The following is a 20544-nucleotide window of genomic DNA, read 5'->3' on the forward strand; positions in this document are numbered from 1 at the left end:
CCAACTATTCGTAGTTGACCCGTTTTCTCACATGCTTTTCAGGTACAACTAAGATGAAGTGATTGCTTACGTGCTAAGTGCTTGATGTGTGTAAGATTTGCGTGCGGAATGTTAGGATACATTATAATAAATAGAATTATGTATCGTATTGTATGATGTGTGTATCACCTAGACGGTAATGGAATACAAGATAATGTAATTTGAAGTATATTAATGCATTCAGTTTTCTTTATAAACAATGTGGTTGATATCAGAGGTGTCTGTTGCATCCCGTTTACGTTTCCGCTGCGGTTACGGGGTGTTAAAACTATTCAGAAAAAGGGGCTCGTGAAACTCACCAACTATTCGTAGTTGACCCGTTTTCTCACATGCTTTTCAGGTACAATTAAGATGAAGTGATTGCTTACGTGCTAAGTGCTTGATGTGTGTAATATTTGCGTGCAGGATGTTAGGATACATTATGACAAATAGAATTGTGTATCGTATTGTATGATGTGTGTATCACCTAGACGGTAATGAAATAAAAGATAATGTAATTTGAAGTATATTAATGTATTCAGTTTTCTTTATAAACAATGTGGTTGATATCAGAGGTGTCTGTTGCATCCCGTTTACGTTTCCGCTGCGGTTGCGGGGTGTTACATAATCCATCTCCGGTGGTTATCCCTCTCAATAATCAAGGGAGGACATTTGAAGTAAGAACAAATTCCCTTCAAAGTCTTCTGAAGTATAAAGGTCTAGCAACGGGGGAACCTTACTTCCATTTGGAGGCATATGACTCCATTTGCAACACAATTGGGGGTCAAGGTTTTACATCGGATGATGTGAAGTTGGTTTTGTTTCAGCTTTCATTGGAAGACAAGGCAAAGAGGTGGTTTTACACTTTGCCTTCCGCGTCTGTTTATACTTGGGCTGAAATGCAACAAAGATTTTTAGAAGAATTTTACTCGGCCTAAAATACCAATGATGCGAGAAGAAGTTTGAGAACCTTCCAACAACAATCGGGGGAAATGTTTCATGAAGCATTTGAGAGGTTTAACATGATGATCAAGAATTGTCCTCATCACGGTATTGCTTTATGGGAGTTGTTGAATGCATTTCATGAAGGTTTGAGTATGGAGGATGAACGGGATTTACGGTCGATTACTAATGGTACATTTGGTACCCATTATGAACAAGACGATTGGGCGTATTTGGAACAAATGGCGGTTACTTCAAAGAGAAAGGCTCAAACCGGTAGAAGAGCAAGACCGGCGATTGGTAGACCGCAAGTGCAAGCCGTGGAAGAAGGAAATGTACAAACCACTAATCAAGTCATCAATGTTTGTACAAATTGTAACGAATTGGGTCATGCAACGGAGGTATGTACGGTAGGTCAAGCGCCGGTAGAAGAGGTAAATGAACTCCAAGGGGGAGGTGGTAGAAATTACAACATGAACTCCAACACCTACCACCCCGGGTTAAGAAATCACCCGAATTTTCGTTATGGAAATCCGGCCACTCAATCTAACCCGAATTTTCAAGGAAGTCAAAGTAATTATGTCCCTCGTCAACAATATAATAACCAAGGTAATTATCATGGAGGGAATAATCAAGGATTTCAAGGTCAAGGGGGTGGCGGTCAAGGTGGGTCAACAGGTCAAAGTTCATCAAGTGGTAATGAGGTTATGGACATGTTGAAATTGATGCAACAAGACATGCAACGAAGAAAACAACTTGATGAGGCGCGAATGCAAAAGGATGAAGTAAGAGACAAGGCCATCCAATCTTTGACTACACAAATGGGTCAACTCGCAACAGAAGTGTCCGAGTTGAAGAAGAATAAAGGTCAATTGCCAAGCGACACAAAGGTAAATCCTTCTCATAACTCTTCTCGTAATGTTCCTATTAATCACGTTAGTGTTTTAAGAAGTGGTAAAGAATATAAAAAAGATTTATCACCAGGGGTGGTTGATGGGGAAGTTGAGAGTATTACGGGTAATGAAAGTGATAATGAAATTGAAATTAATAAACCCAATAAACATGTCACGTTTGAAAAACCGTTAAAAAATCCGGGTCAAACTTCAAGTGTAAACGATGAAAATAAGGAAGTAGAACCAAAGGTGGTTCCATTTCCTTCGGCTTTACTTGACCCGGGTAAGAAAAATATTATTTCAAGAAGGGGTCCTCAAAAAGAAGAAATGTGGGAAGTTTTTAAACAAGTAAAAGTAAATTTACCTCTACTTGAGGCAATTAAGCAAGTGCCCGCATATGCAAAATTTTTGAAAGAATTGTGCACTCAAAAGAGGCAACAAAAAGTGCCTCTACGAGTGGATTTAACTGAGCCGTTGAGTGCTGTTTTAAAAGGAGATCTTCCTCGTAAGCTTCAAGATCCGGGAACGCCTTTAATTAACATTCAAGTAGGCGATTTTCAAATGTCTAAGGCGTTACTAGATCTTGGGGCCGGGGTAAGTATTCTTCCGGGGGGTTTATACGACCAATATGATTTTGGTCCTTTAAAACGAGTTGAGACAACGGTTGTTTTGGCCGATTTGTCTCACAAACTCCCCCGAGGAATTGTGCGAGACGTGATAGTAAAAGTTGAAGAATTTTACTATCCGGTTGACTTTTTGGTCTTAGATTACTCATCGGTTGATTCGACTCAACAACAAAATGTTATATTGGGTCGACCGTTTTTAAACACCACTCATGCTATTATTGACTGTCAATCGGGCACAGTTGATATGGCTTTTGGAAATAGAAAAATGAGATTAAATGTGTTCACTAATGGATCTAATGCTTTATGTGGTGATGTGTGTTTCATGGCAGATATTGTTGACACGTGTGAACTGCACGATTATGAGGACGATGCTTTGGAAGCATGTGTTTGTGATTTTTCTGAACAGGTACATCTTTGTGCATTGAGGATGGAAGAGAAAAATCAAGACATGTTAGCTGTTAAAGAAGGACGACCACCATGGACTCATCAAATTGAAAGTCTACCGGCTGTGATAGATTCGGGTACTAAACCGTCATTGGAAAGTCCACCCAAGTTGGAATTGAAGGAATTGCCAGGCCACTTGAAGTATGCCTTTTTGGGGGATAATGACACATTACCGGTAATTATTGCATCTAATTTGAAAGAGGCTCAAGAACAAGAATTATTGAAGGTGTTGAAGGCGAACAAGGCTGCCATAGGTTGGACAATTGCCGATTTAAAAGGCATTAGTCCATCTATAGCTGTGCACAAAATCAACACCAATGAGGAGGAAAAATCAACCAGAGACTCAAAGAAGGTTGAATCCCAATTTGAGAGAAGTTGTGAAGAAAGAGGTGATCAAGTGGTCGGATGCGGGAATCATCTATCCCATATCGGATAATGCATGGGTAAGTCCTACACAGGTGGTACCGAAAAAAGCAGGTATATAGTTAATTAAAGATGAAAACGGTGAACAAATCGCCACCCGACCGGTCACCAGGTGGCGAGTTTGTATTGATTATCGTAAATTCACCTGTCCGTATGGCACTTTTGCATTTCGGCGAATGCCATTCAGTTTGTGTAATGCCCCGGCCACATTCCAACGTTGTATGATGAGTATTGTTTCGGATATGGTCGGGGAGTCACTTGAAGTATTTATGGATGACTTTTCTATTTTTGGCCCAACTATGAAAATTGTCTTAATGAATTAGAAAAAGTTTTAAAAAGGTGTGTTGAGACAAATTTGGTTCTAAGTTGGGAGAAAAGTCACTTCATGGTGCAAGAGGGTATCGTGTTGGGTCATGTGATTTCGGAAAGGGGAATGGAGGTGGATAAGGCAAAGGTTCGGGTAATATCATCTTTACCTCCACCTAAAAACATAAAAGGGGTAAGGTCATTTTGGGGGCATGCGGGTTTTTATAGGAGATTTATTAAAGGCTTTAGTGTTATCACAACACCTTTATGTAATTTATTATTAAAAGATGCTCCTTTTGATTTTACTAATGAGTGTGTGCAAGCATTTGATGTTTTAAAGGAACAGTTGGTGAAAACTCCCATTTTACAACCACCGGATTGGTCAAAGCCATTTGAGATCATGTGTGATGCTAGCGATACTACTATTGGAGTGGTATTGGGTCAACGAGTTGATAAAAAGCCGGTGGTAATTTATTATGCGAGTAAAACTTTATCTGAAGCGCAACTTAATTATACAACCACCGAAAAAGAATTGCTTGCGGTGGTGTATGCTTTGGATAAGTTTCGCTCGTATATTTGGGGGAGTAAGGTGATCGTTTATTCGGACCATAGCGCGGTTCGATACTTGATGGAGAAGAAGGATGAAAAAGCGCGTTGACGGGTCCGAGCCCCGGTGCGGAAGCGTGAAAATAGTCTGTATTAAACAACGGTGTGGAGCTCGGAACTAGGGTTAGGATTGAATCTAACTCGTATTCACTCTTGAATGATGTTTGGACGGATGAGGTGTATTGAGAGAGAGCCTGATTTGATTAACAATCAACAATAAAGTAGGATGAACAATTGTAATCAAAACACAAAAGATAGAAATGGTAGTATGAAATATTAGCCGAATTATTCTCATTAAGATGAAACACTCATACATACATTCATACATACAATCGATTAAGAAATATCAGCCGCCACCAGGAGAGCTCATCCTGGAGGCGGAGACTCTCTCAAAGGGATAAAACCCTAAATCTCACACATACACAATACAATCACTCATACTAGACAAATGAATAAAAACATCTATTTATACTAGTCTAGCATGACTTGGTCTTCAAGCCATCCACCCTTGGTTGAGACCAAATAAAATATTTTTCACCCACAAATAAATTCAATACGTCGGTTTAAAACATAAGTCCCAACAATCTCCCCCCTTAGACCGATGCCATCGAATTTCTTCCATGGTCACCTCATAACTCGTTATCTTTCATTGAATTTCTCCCCTTCACGTTAAGCTTCTCCCATTTTTTATTTCGAATCATCACTCTTATATCACTTTTGGATATTGTTGTATGGGAATATGAACGAGGCTTTGAACTTCAAAGATCAACTTCAAGTAACAAGGTTATCACAAAAAGAAATAAACTCATTGTGATCATCAAATAATCTTCCAATCTTCAAATCTGTTTCTTCCCCTGTAAATTATCTTCAAACCATTCCCTAAATTAAGATAACATTCAAGTTCAACCATAACCCGTTTTTGACTGTTCAAGTGACTATTTCATAGGAGGTTGAACTCTACTGATCATCCTTTCAACATTGTTGCTTGAGATGACTCTATCTTCTCATCCGTACTAGGAAATCTGAAAACTGACAAACAATGAAACATCTTTGAAAAACCTTGGATTATTAATCTTGATAAACTTTTCCTTAACTCGAGTCTTTTACTTGATTTGAAGCATGCCATTTTCAATGAAATTCAAAGATTTTTACTCCCCCAATTTCGTTGCAATTGTCTTTAATAAATGTGTCTTCAAATCAAGTGTGGGTGAAGCAATCTTGATCATCCTTATCAAGATTGTAAAAATCTGAAAATAAACATATTCATATGTTGGTTGACACTAAAAGTGATTAAATCCTTAAGCTTGGTCAACACTTGTTCTTGTAAAGCTTTTGATAAAGTCGTGAAATTGGATGAGGTTTGAATTCCATAAGCTTGTTGATGATTGGAGAAAAATTACCAAAATACCCCTGGTATATATCTTCCGTAGAGAACAACTTGGTCAAACGGTCAACGGTACCAAAAATCTCAAAAGTTTCTTCAAAACTTTGAAATATTTCACAAACTCTGTTTCCTAGCACAAAGTGTGCTTGGGAACACTTTCCTAGCACAAAGTGTGCTTGGGAACACTTTCCTAGCACAAAGTGTACTCGGAATAACTTTCCTAGCACAAAGTGTACTCGGAGTAACTTTCCTAGCACAAAGTGTACCCGGAAAGCAAAACACTTGTGATTTTTCAATTTTAGCACTAGCACAAAGTTTACCCGGAAGCACTTTCCTAGCACAAAGTGTACCCGGAAATCAAAACACTTGTGATTTTTCAATTTTCAACTAGCACAAAGTGTGCTCGGATTACTTAGTGCTCGGAAACAAAAGTGTGCTCGGATTACTTAGTGCTTTTTCATTTTCCACCAAACATGCTCGGGAGCAAAAGTGTGCTCGGGAGCAAGGGTGTGCTCGACACAAACTTGAGTTTTCTCTTCACAAGCATAATTATTCAAGCAAAACAAGGTATGCTCGAAAAAGAGTCTGCTCGAATAAATAACAAAGTGTGCTCGAAACTTAAAGAAGATAGTTTTCTTGAGAAGACAAAGGATATGCTCTGGGTTTCACAAAGTGTGCTTGAATTTGATGTGCTCGATATAAGATGTGCTCCAAATAACCTGTGCTTGATCCAAAAAAAGATGTGCTTGGGCAAAACACCTCCTGTGCTCGAAGCAACACTTAGTCATTTTCCATACTCGAGTTCAGTCTTATATAATCATAGTATGCTCGAGACACCAAAACTTCATTTCTGCATCATCAGTTACTGATTTGCCCTTGCAGAACCTGCTTGAATATTCACTTTGTATCTGCTGCAACAAACCATAATGATATTGCCTCTAGTACATGTTCATTTCTGACTTGTACATTTTCCATACCAGTTTGTACCAGTGGCAATGTTTGTCTACCAAATCATGCACAGTTCGAGTAGCACAAATAACATAAACAATAACGAGCACACATAAACCCTAATTTTCAGATCTGGAAACAAGTATCATAATCTGAAATTAATCATTGTAGCAATATCCACGCTATCTCGAAATCAAAGAAACCTATCTTCATATCATAATCAACCTTTTCAGATCTGGAAATCATCAAATGAACAGTGTTGCCCCAAAACGAGCCAAATAACACTATTACATCAGATCTGGACCGTTCTGACCAAATAAACATGAAATTGATGTTGGATCTCCAAACGAGTCATCAACCCAAACATCAATCCATATACTTTTCTACGAATCATCAAATAATTTCAAAACCCCCAAAACTAATTTCAACGAACTTCATCATTTAATGTCCATGGTGGATTCAAGAGCAACTGAATCTGTTCAGCGGTTAGTCTGAACGATTCGGTAACCCAGGCTTTGATACCAATTGACAGGTTCGAGCGCCGGTGCGGAAGCGTGAAAATAGTCGTTATTAAATAACGGTGTGGAGCTCGGGTCTAGGGTTAGGATCGAATCTAACTCGTATTCACTCTTGAAAGATGTCTGGATGGATGAGGTGTATTGGGAGAGAGCCTGATTTGATTAACAATCAACAATAAAGTAGGATGAACAATTGTAATCAAAACATAAAAGATAGAAATGGTAGTATGAAATATTAGCCGAATGATTCTCATTAAGATGAAACAGTCATACATACATTCATACATACAATCGATTAAGAAATATCAGCCGCAACCAGGAGAGCTCATCCTGGAGGCGGAGACTCTCTCAAAGGGATAAAACCCTAAATCTCACACATACGCAATACAGTCACTCATACTAGACAAATGAATAAAAACATCTATTTATACTAGTCTAGCATGACTTGGTCTTCAAGCCATCCACCCTTGGTTGAGACCAAATAATATATTTTTCACCCACAAATAAATTCGGTGCGTCGGTCTAAAACATAAGTCCCAACACGCGTTTAATTCGATGGGTGTTGCTTTTGCAAGAGTTTGATTTAGAGGTTCGGGATAAAGAAGTCAAAATAAGTGAAAACGAGAAGGCACGGTGGAAGTCCACGGTGGCCCACGGTTCAGACCGTGAGCCACGGTCCAAGAGGACAGATTGAACAGAAGCCACCGTACCAGCCGTGAAGACCACCGTGGCCCACGGTTCCACCGTGAGCACAGTTCTAAAGAAACAAGAACAACACCATGACACACAGTGGAGACCGTGGGCCACGGTTCAAGTCGTAACTGCTTTTTCCTGCATTATTTTTAGACGTTTTTGAGGGTCTTTTCATTATCTTTTTCATTCACAACAACCCTAAGACGTTTTTGGAGATCAAGATCAACACTTTGGTGGTTATAATCAATTTTTTTTGAGTTTATGATTCATTGGATTATCTTGATGTGATGGTTAATCAAACAATGTGTGGCTAGTACTCTTTATGTTCTCTCCCGAATTGTAAGGGTTTCAATTGATTACTTGTTATTCGTTTATGTTATTTGTGGGATAGTGTTTTGATTCTATGATTAAATTACTATGGTGATTATGATTTTGATTAGTAATTGTTGATTTAGTGTAAATCCGTGTTCTTGATTATCCGTTCTCGGTGCCATAGGCAATCGGGATTTAATATAAGAGAATTAGGGTTAACTATATAAAACTGATTATTGAGTAACAACCTTGCGTTTTCATAATTCAAGTACTTAGTCCTCTTTTATCACTGTCAAACGCATTTTCACGAACTATGTTTATGTAGTTCATCCCTCAAGTAAACGTTAACTGTATCAATATTGAAAACCTGAAATCGGGAGAGAGCATTCTTTCTTATATTGTTTAAAACTCGTGTATTGTTTTAGTTCTTTTTGTTAATCAAAACCAAACAACCAAAATACTTGAGTTTATTTTTTGCATTTAGTTTAATATAGATTAATTACAAAGCTACTTAGTAACATATTTTCCACAAACTCCCTGTGTTCGATACCCGCTTATCACTATCTAAAAGTTGTAATCGGTTTATTTTTGAGTGAGTCTTCGACCTCACGTCAAATCCCCAAAACCCCAAACCCACTTGCAATATAATATTAATTTATACATACAATGATTATGAGAGGTTACTTGTAAAGCTACCAACACTCCAACACTGCACTCTAGGATATAACTCACCAACCCTATACCTCCATCTCTCTCCATATAACCGTGTACCACCATCACCCTCACAATACCACCATTTCAAAATCACCATACATCCATTGTTGAAGATTAAGAGTATTTGGTGGAAGTTTAAGCAAATAACAAGAAGTAGTGTTGGTGCATAGATGTCAGTAGTTCATATGTCTAATGTCTGTAATCGAGTCTGTAATATTGTTTGTGTATTTGTTTGTAAAAGCGAAGTTGTTGACAAGTTCGCTTAGGCGAACTTGTTAACCAAGCGAAGTTGTTGACAAGTTCGCCTAGGCGAACTTGTTGAACGAGCGAAGTTATGGACAACTTCGCCTGAGGCGAAGTTGTCGTGTATTTATATAGGTTACGGGTTTATGTTTAGGAGTTGATCGAGTTGGTTAATTTACGTGTAATTCAGTGAGTCAAGTGACGTGAGGTCGAGAGTCTGTAAGTATCACGGTTCGAGTTATTAATATAACGTGTGTTTGTTCGTATCGTGTTCGTGTGTTCGTGAGCTTGTATTCTACGTCCGTAACGATCTACACAGGGATTCCGCACTTGTGTATATCGGGATATCTCGTGTGATCCGTCCAGGGAACCTACAATTGGTATCAGAGCTTTTGCTCTTTTGTGTGGTTCGGGATATTCACGCGGGTGTAGAATTCGTCTCATTTCGGGTATTCAAGGGACGAATTTTTGGTGTTTTTGCTCATTCTATCCTCCTACCAGTGTGTTCAAGCCTTTAAACCATCAAAAACGTCGTTAAAATCCGAGTTTCAGATCTGCAGAAAGTTCAAGTTCGTCAGGCGAAGTTGCTGTTCATCAGGCGAAGTTGCCGTCAGGATACGTAGGGTTTCAGCGAAGATATAAGGAGAAGCGAAGTTATTTACAACTTCGCCTACCTCCTCAACTTCGCCTAACTCAGCGAAGTTCTCGTCAAGTTCGCCTAGCTCAGCGAAGTTCTCATCAAGTTCGCCTACTTTCTAAGTTCGCTTACCCTAAGCGAAGTTATTCTCAACTTCGCCCAGTCACGCGAATTTAAGAAGGATCCAGCGAAGTTATTACTTAAGCGAAGTTATCCTTAACTTCGCCTACAGTACTGTTCAGAAGAAACTTTTTTTTAACTTCGCCCTTTTCAGAATTTTGCGGGTTTCTTAGTCTTCAAGAAGGATGTCGTCGATCAACATTCGGAGCTTGTAAAGATGGAAGTTGAAGCAGGGTCAGCTACAAAGGCCCCAAGGTTGCTGAAGGGAACCGATTTTGTCGCGTGGAAGGATCGGTTCATACAATATGTTAAGTACCAGGATGCGAAAATGTGGGTATGCATCCAAGATGGATATATTCCACCAATCATGGAGTATGAGGGTCGAGACCAAATCAAGAAATACAGTAAAATGGAAGAGGAGGAGAAAAAGATGTATGAAGCCGAGAGCAAGGCTCATGCCGCAATCACAATGGCTCTTCCACAGGAGATCCTCCATACGTTTAGAAAGTATACATCAGCTAGAGAGCTTTGGGAAGCTCTTGAGAGCAGATTTGAAGGAAATGTAGGTATTCGGGCTTCAAAGATAAAGTTGCTCAAAACTCAATTTTCAGTCTTTAAGTACTTAAAGAACGAATCTCTGGATGACATTATCACTCGATATTATCATCTAATGACTGAATTGAGTAACTACTCCATTTCATACCGAGAAGAAGAGATTGTGGAAAAACTTCTCGATGCTCTCCCACCAAAATGGGAGATGTATACTGTACTGATGAGGGAAGACAAGGACTTCCCTACTTATGATCTTGAAACCGCTGTCAACAAGCTCAGAACTTTTGAGCTTAATATGGTAAGAAAAGAAACATCTATGGATCAGGTTCAAGATCTAGGCATGTACGGTGCTAAAGTAAACTCCAATTCAAGTTCAAAGACTGATTCTGCCGCCTACTACTCGAAGGGTGAGTCGGGTGCCAATTCTTCACAGGAGGGGCAAGTGTCAGTAAACTCAAATGGGGATGTTTACTTTGTTGCGGGTGGATCAAGTGGTACTCAACAGACAGCAAGCAAGAGTAGTGGATCTTCAAGTTCCTCAAGCAATAATTACTCTAAGATGCCAATGAGCGTCAAATCTGCTGAAGAGCAGTTTGGCCTCTATGCTTCATTTATTGCTTCATATGAAAACTATATTCAAGGAAAGGTGGTTGATCCAGCGATGCTAGATGAAGACTATGACCAGATCGATGCTGATGATCTGGAGGAAATGGATTTACAATGGCAGATGGCCATGATAGTGAGGAGAGTGAAGAAGTTTATGAGAAAGACGGGGAGAAAGTTTGTTGGTGGCAGGCCAGGGTTCGACAAGTCTAAGGTGAGGTGCTATAACTGTCAACAAAACGGGCACTTTGCCAAAGAGTGCAGAAACGAGCGAGTTGAACGTGGTCAGGGCCGGCCTGCACAGTACACTGGGAATAATAAAGAAGTCAATGCCATGCTGTCCAGAGAAGCAGGTGAATACAACTGGAACCTGCATTCGAATGAAACTAGTGAGCAGGCAAATATGGCTAAGGTTGAGAATGAAGAACGTGAGAAGATTACCGGAGAAGAGAAAGCTACTGGTAAGGAAAAAGCTTTCATGACAGATAACAAGGATCAACTCTCCGAGGTAAGTTCTAAATCTATTTGTACTAAATGTGAGAATTTGTCTGAGCAACTTGCTACCATAACTGATCAGTATGTTCGTTTAGATGCTGAATTTAAAACTCTTAAAGAAGATCATCACTTTATGAAAGCAAGAGAAAACAGTTATAAAGTTAAAATAAAAGCGTGTGAAAAAGATGTTAAAAGCTTAAAAACAAAACTTGCTGAAAAAATTGAAGTAATTGATCTAAGTTATGAGATTTTAGAAGAAAAGACTAAACTGATTGCTGAACGAGAAAAGCAGATTGCTGACCACCAGGTGAAAGTGGTGGAACTGAACCGAAAACTTGAGCAGTTCAGAAATTCCTCAGCTATTCTTGATCACCTTGTTAGTGATCAAGGTACCTCTACAAAGAGAGGAGGAATTGGTTATCACGAGGTTCCACCACCTTATAACCACAATTACACTTTTAACCCTAGTGTTCAGAAATCTGTTGATTTTGAAGTACCTCAGACAGTTCCAATCAAGGTTACGAGTTCAGAACCAAGTGTTAGTAGTGGCGAAACGAGTTCGCCGGTTTCAAGTGTGAAAATTTCTGCTTCGAGTCCAGTCTCATCGGATTCGGATAAGTTGTCCGAATCAGGTAAGACAAAAGAGAAGGTAGTGTTACCCACTGGTGGAGAAAAAGATAAAACTTCTAAAAAGAATACTCCACTTAACCCGTACGTCCCACCTTATGTGAGACGAACGGCCGGTAACACAGCCTCGACATCCAAAACAACCTTTGAAAAGAAAATGGAGTATAGGTGTTGTTTTAGGTGTAATAAGTTAGGACATCTTGTTGCAGATTGCCCTCTGACGCCGAAATTCAGAGGTGTGAGGCCTATTAAAACTGAGCATAAGCCTAATGGTAATTTTAATACTGCTAAAAATGAAAACCCTTCAAAGTTCCGAAATGTAACTAATTCAGGTTTTCACAGAAACAAACCTCAGTTTAACAATGCTAATAACCAAACCACAAGATATAATACTTTCAATATACATAGGTTTGGAAGGCCTCACACTCAACTTCCAAGGAGATTTCCTAATAGGACTGACAGGAATTATCCAAATGCTAACTTTGGAAAGCAGAAGTACGGGATGTATAGATCGAAGACCAATTGGTCTTGGGTCCCTAGATTCTAATCCTTTGCTTTATTGTGCAGGAACAGTTGAACAGGGCTGCCCACAGTCTTTGGATTGTAGATAGCGGCTGTTCCTGGCACATGACGGGTAACAAATATTTGTTGCACGACTTAAAACCTGTTCAAGGAGCGAGAGTTAGTTTTGCCGGTGAAAGTGGAGGAAGAATTACAGGAAAAGGAACGGTGTCTAATGGGAAAATAACTCTTGAGAATGTGAACTTTGTAGAAGAGTTGAAGCACAATCTGCTGAGTGTGTCGCAGATTTGTGATAAGGATTACACTGTTCATTTCACGAAGAATGAGGCGATCGTGTTGAAGCCTGGTTTTCAGATACCAGACGAGTGGATAGTGACGAAAGCTCCACGTGATACAAATACTTATGTGATGGATATGAGGTCTACTGAAATGGCCACGGGAGAATCATGTTTAATGACGAAAGCAAGCGAATCAGAATCCGAACTATGGCACAGGAGGATGGGGCACATTCATCTTCGGAAGATGAACCACATTGTCAGGAATGGACTTGTGATGGGCGTTCCCTTGAAAAGTTTTAACTTTGAAGACAAATGTATTGCATGCAAGAAGGGAAAGCAACACAAGAAATCCCATCTCACCAAGAAGGTCAACTCAATTGCCGATACTCTAGAACTGCTTCACATGGATCTCTTCGGTCCCGTGAATGTAAAAAGTCTAGGAGGTACTTCTTACTGCTTGGTGATCACTGATGACTACTAGCGATATTCGTGGGTATATTTTCTGAAATCGAGAGATGAGACGGCTCAAATGGTGAAGAATTTGATTACCAAAGTTGAGAACGTCATGAGTAAAACAGTTAAGTTCATCAGAAGTGACAATGGAACAGAGTTCAAGAATTTTGAGATGGAAATCTTTTGTCTTCAGAAAGGAATTGAACACCAATACAGCGCTCCGTATACTCCGCAACAGAATGGAGTGGCTGAAAGGAAGAACCGAACTTTAATTGAAGGAGCCAGAACTATGCTGGCAGATTCGAAGCTTCCTGTGATGTTCTGGGCTGAAGCAGTTGCTACAGCCTGCTATGTTCTGAATAGAGTGTTAACCGTTAAGAGACTTGGTAAAACATGTTACGAGCTTATGCATGGAAGGAAGCCCAACTTGAGTGGTCTTGAACCATTCGGGTCCCCTTGTTCGATCTTGAAGACAAACTCTAAATTTGGCGAAGTAGCCGATGAAGGAATCTTAGTCGGTTATGTTGTTGGTACACCCAACAGACGTGTCTTCAATACTTCGACCTGCAAGGTGGAGGTGGTGTGTAACACCGACATCACAAGTTACCAACCGCCAAAACCTAGCAATGGACCTGCTGAGCTTTTCGACTATGTTAAGCTTTTTAAGTCATTTAACGTACCGAATTTGGAAATTTCTGAAGAAGAAGAAAGAGCTGTGACGAAGATGATACTTGATGAGGAAGAAAATCTATTGCAAAGACAGCTGATTGATAAATGTCAACCTTCCTCATCAAACACTATCGGTACCCCTGCTGCCTCTGCTGAAGAAGAATTTATCAATCCTTTTCACTCTCAGCATGAAACAACCATTGATGAGATCTCTTCTAATTTGGAAGATAATTTGCATGTCGGTTCTGTTCCGACCACGAGAATTCATAAAGATCACCCTTTGGATAATGTGATTGGTGATGTGTCCTCAGGCGTACAAACGAGAAGTAGCTTGAATGAACACACCTGTGTTTATACAAGCATTAAGGAGACAGGAATAATCAATGAATGCCTGTATACCTGCTTTATAAGCCAGATTGAACCGAAGAATTATCAAATGGCTTTAAAGGACAGCTCGTGGGTCGAAGCCATGCAAGAAGAGTTGGCTCAATTCGAGAAGATGGAAGTTTGGACTTTGGTTGAAAAACCAAAGAATGTGCATGCGATAGGCACAAAATGGGTGTTTAAGTGCAAGAGAGATGATAAGGGGATTATTATAAGAAACAAGGCGAGGCTAGTCGTTAAAGGTTTTAATCAACAAGAGGGGATTGATTATAACGAAGTGTTCGCTCCTGTCGCCAGGTTGGAAGCCATAAGATTGTTTTTAGCGTTTGCTGCTTATGAAAAGATGAAGGTGTTTCAGCTAGATGTGAAGAGTGCATTTTTGAATGGGAAAGTTGATGAGGTTGTGTATGTTGAGCAACCTCCGGGTTTTCCTGACCCAGACTTTCCAGATCACGTGTACAGGTTGAGCAAGGCGTTGTATGGATTACATCAGGCACCTCGTGCATGGTATGTAACTTTATCGGATTACTTGCTCGAGAATGGTTTTGAAAGAGGGAAAATTGATAGCACGTTGTTCTTCAAAAAAGATGGAAGCGACTTCCTGCTGGTACAAGTCTACGTGGATGACATTATTTTTGCTGCATCAAAAGTCTCCATGTGTCAGGAGTTTGAAGCCGTCATGAAGAAAAGGTTTGAAATGAGTGCTATGGGTGAACTAACTTTCTTTCTAGGATTGCAGGTTGATCAGAAGAAGGACGGGATGTTCATTCATCAGACGAAGTATGTTCATGATGTGCTCAAGCGCTTCAAGATGGAGGACAGTTCTCCATATGATACTCCAATCTGCGTCAATCACAAATTGGGTGCTGAAGTAGACGGTGATGCAGATGTGGACCCAACTCAATATCGGGCAATAATAGGTTCTTTAATGTACTTAACTGCATCTAGGCCTGATATAATGTTTGCTGTTTGTCTTTGTGCACGTTTTCAGGCAAATCCAAAAGAATCACATTTGAAAGGTGCAAAGAGGATACTGCGGTATCTCAAGGGCAAGTCGAAGCTAGGGTTGTGGTACCCGAGAGGAGGAGACTTGGAGCTGGTCGCTTACACAGATTCTGATTATGGAGGGTGCAATCAGAGTCGGAAGTCAACAACTGGAGGATGTTAGTTTCTTGGTGGCAGATTGGTGTCGTGACAATGCAAGAAGCAGACTTCAGTCGCAATTTCAACCTGTGAGGCAGAATACATGGCAGCATCCAACTGCTGCTCTCAGGTTCTTTGGATTCAACAACAGTTGCGCGACTATGGTCTGAATTTCTTACTTACTCCTATTTGCATTGATAACACAGCTGCTATCTCAGTAACTAACAATCCCGTGAAACATAGTAAAACTAAACACATTGACATACGTCATCATTTCATACGGGATTGTGCTAAGAAGAAACTGATAATTCTTGAAAAGGTGGATACGCTTGATAATTTCGCTGATTTATACACTAAAGCGTTTGACAAATCCAGATTTCAAAACCTTATTGAACTGAATGGGATGATCAATCCCGAGTAACCATGCTTTTCTTGTAATATTTAAAAAAAAAAAAAAACGTCACTAATCGCTTAAAAATATGTCGGTTACATCAGTTTGAAGGACTTGTCTTCGGATATGTTTTGGTCCTCATTTTCTACTTGTAGATTTTGAGGATAGCCATTAACCAGATTACTGATAGTGACCGGGGCGGTTTATGATGAGTTTTTCATTCTTTCGGTAAAAATTGGTCGATCATACTTAGTTAGAAGGACACATACTAGTATGTGGTCGGTCCAGCTGATCCATTGGATCTTCGGGATAGCCGTTTACCTGAAGACTTTGTTTTGGTCGGGGCAATTAATGTTAAAATTTTGAAAGAAAAAGGGAAATGAAATTATTTTTCAAGTCTGTTACTTCGTAAGAAGTTCTTTAGCTATGTTTAACAGAAAATTGATCCAACCTTGGAAAATGATAGATATACTAATTCTGTGTGCTTAACTAGTGAAGTTATTAGGCTTAAAAGGCTTTAGGACAGTCATTGTATGTCATGGTAACTTTTTATGGTGCGTAAAAGTAGACGTGATACAAACTAAATCTACTTGATTTTACGTGGAAACTCCTTAAGAGTTTTGCATGTCTTCATATATATCTTTCCGAATGATAGGCAGAAAAGCGATTACCCAGTCATACACGAGCCCATGTGTGTTCTGATTCCCGTGAAGATAGCATCTCAAGATACTGCAGTGATCCAGATTCGGGACTTGCAGTTAATTTCTACTTTGAAGTCTATGTTTATTAAAAAAAAAAAAAAAAAAAAAAAATTTTTTGGAGTTATTGAAACATTTTAGAGATGACAAAATATCAAGACTTCTCAATCTTAGAGAAAGAAGAAGAACGGGAACCAGAAGAAGAGTACTTACATGTTTAATCAGACACTATGGGTCGAAGTAAATTCGGGGTGACTTGGGGAAAGCCAAATACGCTTTGAGGATAGATAGGAGGCATCAATATTTCTGTATTGTTGCCCACTTAAATTTTGAGGCATAATTGAACCTAACTCGTATCACAGAAACGATGAAAACCATCTTAAGTTATACCTGCTTACAACCTGTCTATATATGTCATAATACAGCTAAACACGGATCTATGTGACAGTCATGTAGTTAGTATGATTCCTGTTCGGATCTTTTCTAAAACGTAGAAGTCCCTATCGAGACTGAAATTTGATCCCTTATACTTAAAATTTTTTAAGTTTTTGTACTTAGATAGTTTTATGATTTTTTAACTGGTTACTTAGACTTGATCGTGTCGTTTAGTTCTTCAAGGAAAGTTTTATAACTTAATTGGAAAATTGTTAAACTTATAAGGTTAAATTTTGTAAATATATAGGCGATGTTGTTGAACAGGCGAAGTTGTGGATAACTTCGCCTAGGTGAAGTTATCCGTAACTTCGCCTGTATAACTTCGCCCCTATATAAGGAATACTTAGAGTCAAACTGTTCATTATCAGCGAACTTATATCCACAGCGAACTTACTTTTCCGGCGAACTTGATATTTACACCGATTACGTGTTATTTATTTCCGATTTTCACACCGATCAAAGGTTCGAGATTTTGTTTTATCATATATTACAAGTTCTTTCATGCTAATCAAGGGTCGTTTCGACCCGGTTATTAACCTCGAATCGTCGGACATTCAACCGATTTTCAAAACCTGTTGTTACGTGTTAATAAACATACTGATCGTCAACATGTCCTTAAAAAGCTTGTTTTAAGGGTCCTTAATCGTCTAAACTAACCGAATCATCAACTGCACGTTGTTCCATAATCCTTACTGTCGCCGATTCAGATTCAGGCGAAGTTAGGGTTTAGGCGAAGTTATCCGTAACTTCGCCTGAAACTTAAGTTCGCCCGAGGCGAAGTTATCCGTAACTTCGCCCGAAGCTTAAGTTCGCCTGAGGCGAAGTTATCCGTAACTTCGCCTGAAACTTAAATTCGCCTGAGGCGATGTTGTGATGAGGCGAAGTTAACATTAACTTCGCCTAAGATCATTTTTACTTAATATTAATTAGACGAACTTAAAGCTGAAGCGAAGTTGTTCCCAACTTCGCCTCAACTTTAACTTCGCCTCTACAGAGTTTATCACAACTTCGCTCATGGTAACCAGCGAACTTGTGTTATCCATTAACGTTTATCTAACTTGTTTAGTTTGTTGCAGATATGGCTGCGATAGCGGGTGCTGGTGGTGCAGGAGGAGACGATGGTGATAACCAACGTCAATTCTTCCCGGGTCACAATATGTACATTACACTTGACCCGGAGGCGAGCGGCTTGGACGATTATTGCGAGATCATAACGTTCCTCCTACGCTCGAGGATTTTTCATGCCATAACAAACACTCTGCCGATATCTCTGCCGAATATCGAAGACTTCTGGCAGACGGTCGAATACGACTGTCGTGTTGAGCCCCCGGTCATGCGAGCGACTGTGAACAATCAAGAAGTTCAGTTCAATTCTGAACAGATCCGGGTGGCGCTACGGTTTGGAGAGGAGACTCGAGACGATCCAACTGAGTTCGTGGCTCCGTTCCGAGATGGAGCATTTCTCCGAATGGGCTACTCTGGTCCATTAGGTGATACCCAGAGGAGGAAGGGTTTCCTTCTAGATCAGTGGCGCTTCCTCATGCACGTTATGATAGTTTGCATGTCTGGGAGGAAGGCGGGCACTGATGGTATGGGTGCGACCATGCAGTCTGCAATGACTGCACTGACCTATAACAAACGTTATAGCTTCAGTCAAATGGTCTTCTACGAGATTGACAGGCAAAGAAGGGCGATGTCTCGGGAGCGGTTCATTATGTACCCACGGTTCATCCAGATGATATTGAACCATGTCGCTCCGAATCTACCTCAGCGTAGACCGATAAGATACGTGGAATCTGTGAGCAAACGTATCTTTGCTCAATGCCGCACTTCAAGTGCGAGGAGCAACCCTGAACGTCGTCCCAGGCATACTCCACTGTTTGGGTTTTTAATCAACCCAGAGTATGTTCCTGCTGGCGGGGACGAGTTCAGAGATCCTCAACCGCGACAGGCAAGAGCAACTCAAGCTGTTCCTGCTCCTGCTGTGCCTGTTGTGTCGGCTGCAGAGGATATAGATCTTGATGCTGTTTTTGGAGGTCAAGGCTATTTTGATATGGATCAAGTTGAAGAGGTGCAGGTCTCTGCTGCACAAGGTACGGGTGTGAGAGCTACTAGAGCAGCTACATCGATGGCTGACTCCGATTTGGATGGGATTATGGATGAGGGGAGACGGTTGATGGTGTCTCGGGAGAGAACTTTTGGGAAAAGAAAGAGAACGGAGGATGATGAAGAGTCAGAAGAGGAAGAAGACATACATAAGCTGATAAGAAGATCAAGACGGGAAAGGACAGGTGCTGGCATGGGAGCTGGAGAGACTTCAAGGACTGTACGTTTTGCTCCGGCCGCACTGTCTGGTATGTCTATTGTTCCTTCTTCTGTACAGGTTACAAGTACAAGCGCTGCGGATGTTTCCGTGGTGGCTACATCAGCTGCTGGCATTCCATCCATCACTGCGATCCAGACGTCGACTCCGGAGATCGTGTCTCTACCACCTCCAACGCTTACTCAGTCGGTGGTAGCTGCACGATTTGTAGAGTCAACGGTCGTTAGTGCTGCAGGGTTATCAGGTATGGTACCACCTGCGGTTACGCCTGCTTCTGGTGTCTCGCCTTCGCCTATGTCAGACTCAAGAGAATAGCTTCACTAGAGCGGATCGTGGCAGAGCAATCGAAGACTATTCAAAGCCTAGTGGAAGCAAATCAACTACAGTCATCCCTCCTGGTTGAGCATGGAAAAATCATAGATGCCTTGAAGGAGTTCTTGGCATCTCAGGGGGAGATGAGCTGTAAAGGCGACGAGCTCAGAACGAAGAAAAGAAATGACCGAGACGATGATCCCAATGCATCGAAAGATGCAGGTGGTGAGCTGCCAAGAACTTCTGAAGCTCTTGGTACTTCCACAGCTGAGGGGGAGTCTACCGACGCAGCTGGTGGTGATGATGTGGTGTTGGTGGAGGATGACGTGATTGATGCGTTGAAGGAACTGGACGATGATATGTTCAGTGATGATGTGTTATTTGATGAGGATGTGCTGCCGAGTGATGTGATTGAGAAGATCGGTGAGCAGATTGAGATTGAATATGGGATAGAAGAGGGAGAGATAGTAGAATAAGGTGTTGAACACGAGATCCCTGATGTTGAGAAAGCCGACATGAGTACTGAGGTGGATGAGACTGAGTGGGAGGAGCAGCCTAGGTGGAAGGAAGGCTGTGCTCATTGGTTTATTAAGACCAAGAAGCCTGCTGTTCCAGCCATGTTCAAGAAGAGTTACAACATCAAAGGCTATGCTGAGTCAAAGAAGGGAATTATCTGTTGGATATATGATGAACAGATAAAGTTGTTTGTGGTGAAGCGTTATGATGGTATTCAATACTTCAAAAGAATGTTGAGATCTCTCAATACGTTGCCGGAATGTGAGGTGAAGGATTTGGCCAGGTTGGGCCTGATAAATAGAAGTGACAACAACAT

This window comes from Bidens hawaiensis, unplaced genomic scaffold (genome assembly GCF_021521415.1).
Source record: "Bidens hawaiensis isolate Kalapana, Puna unplaced genomic scaffold, B.hawaiensis_p1.1 tig00022004_1, whole genome shotgun sequence".
Classification (NCBI taxonomy): domain Eukaryota; kingdom Viridiplantae; phylum Streptophyta; class Magnoliopsida; order Asterales; family Asteraceae; genus Bidens; species Bidens hawaiensis.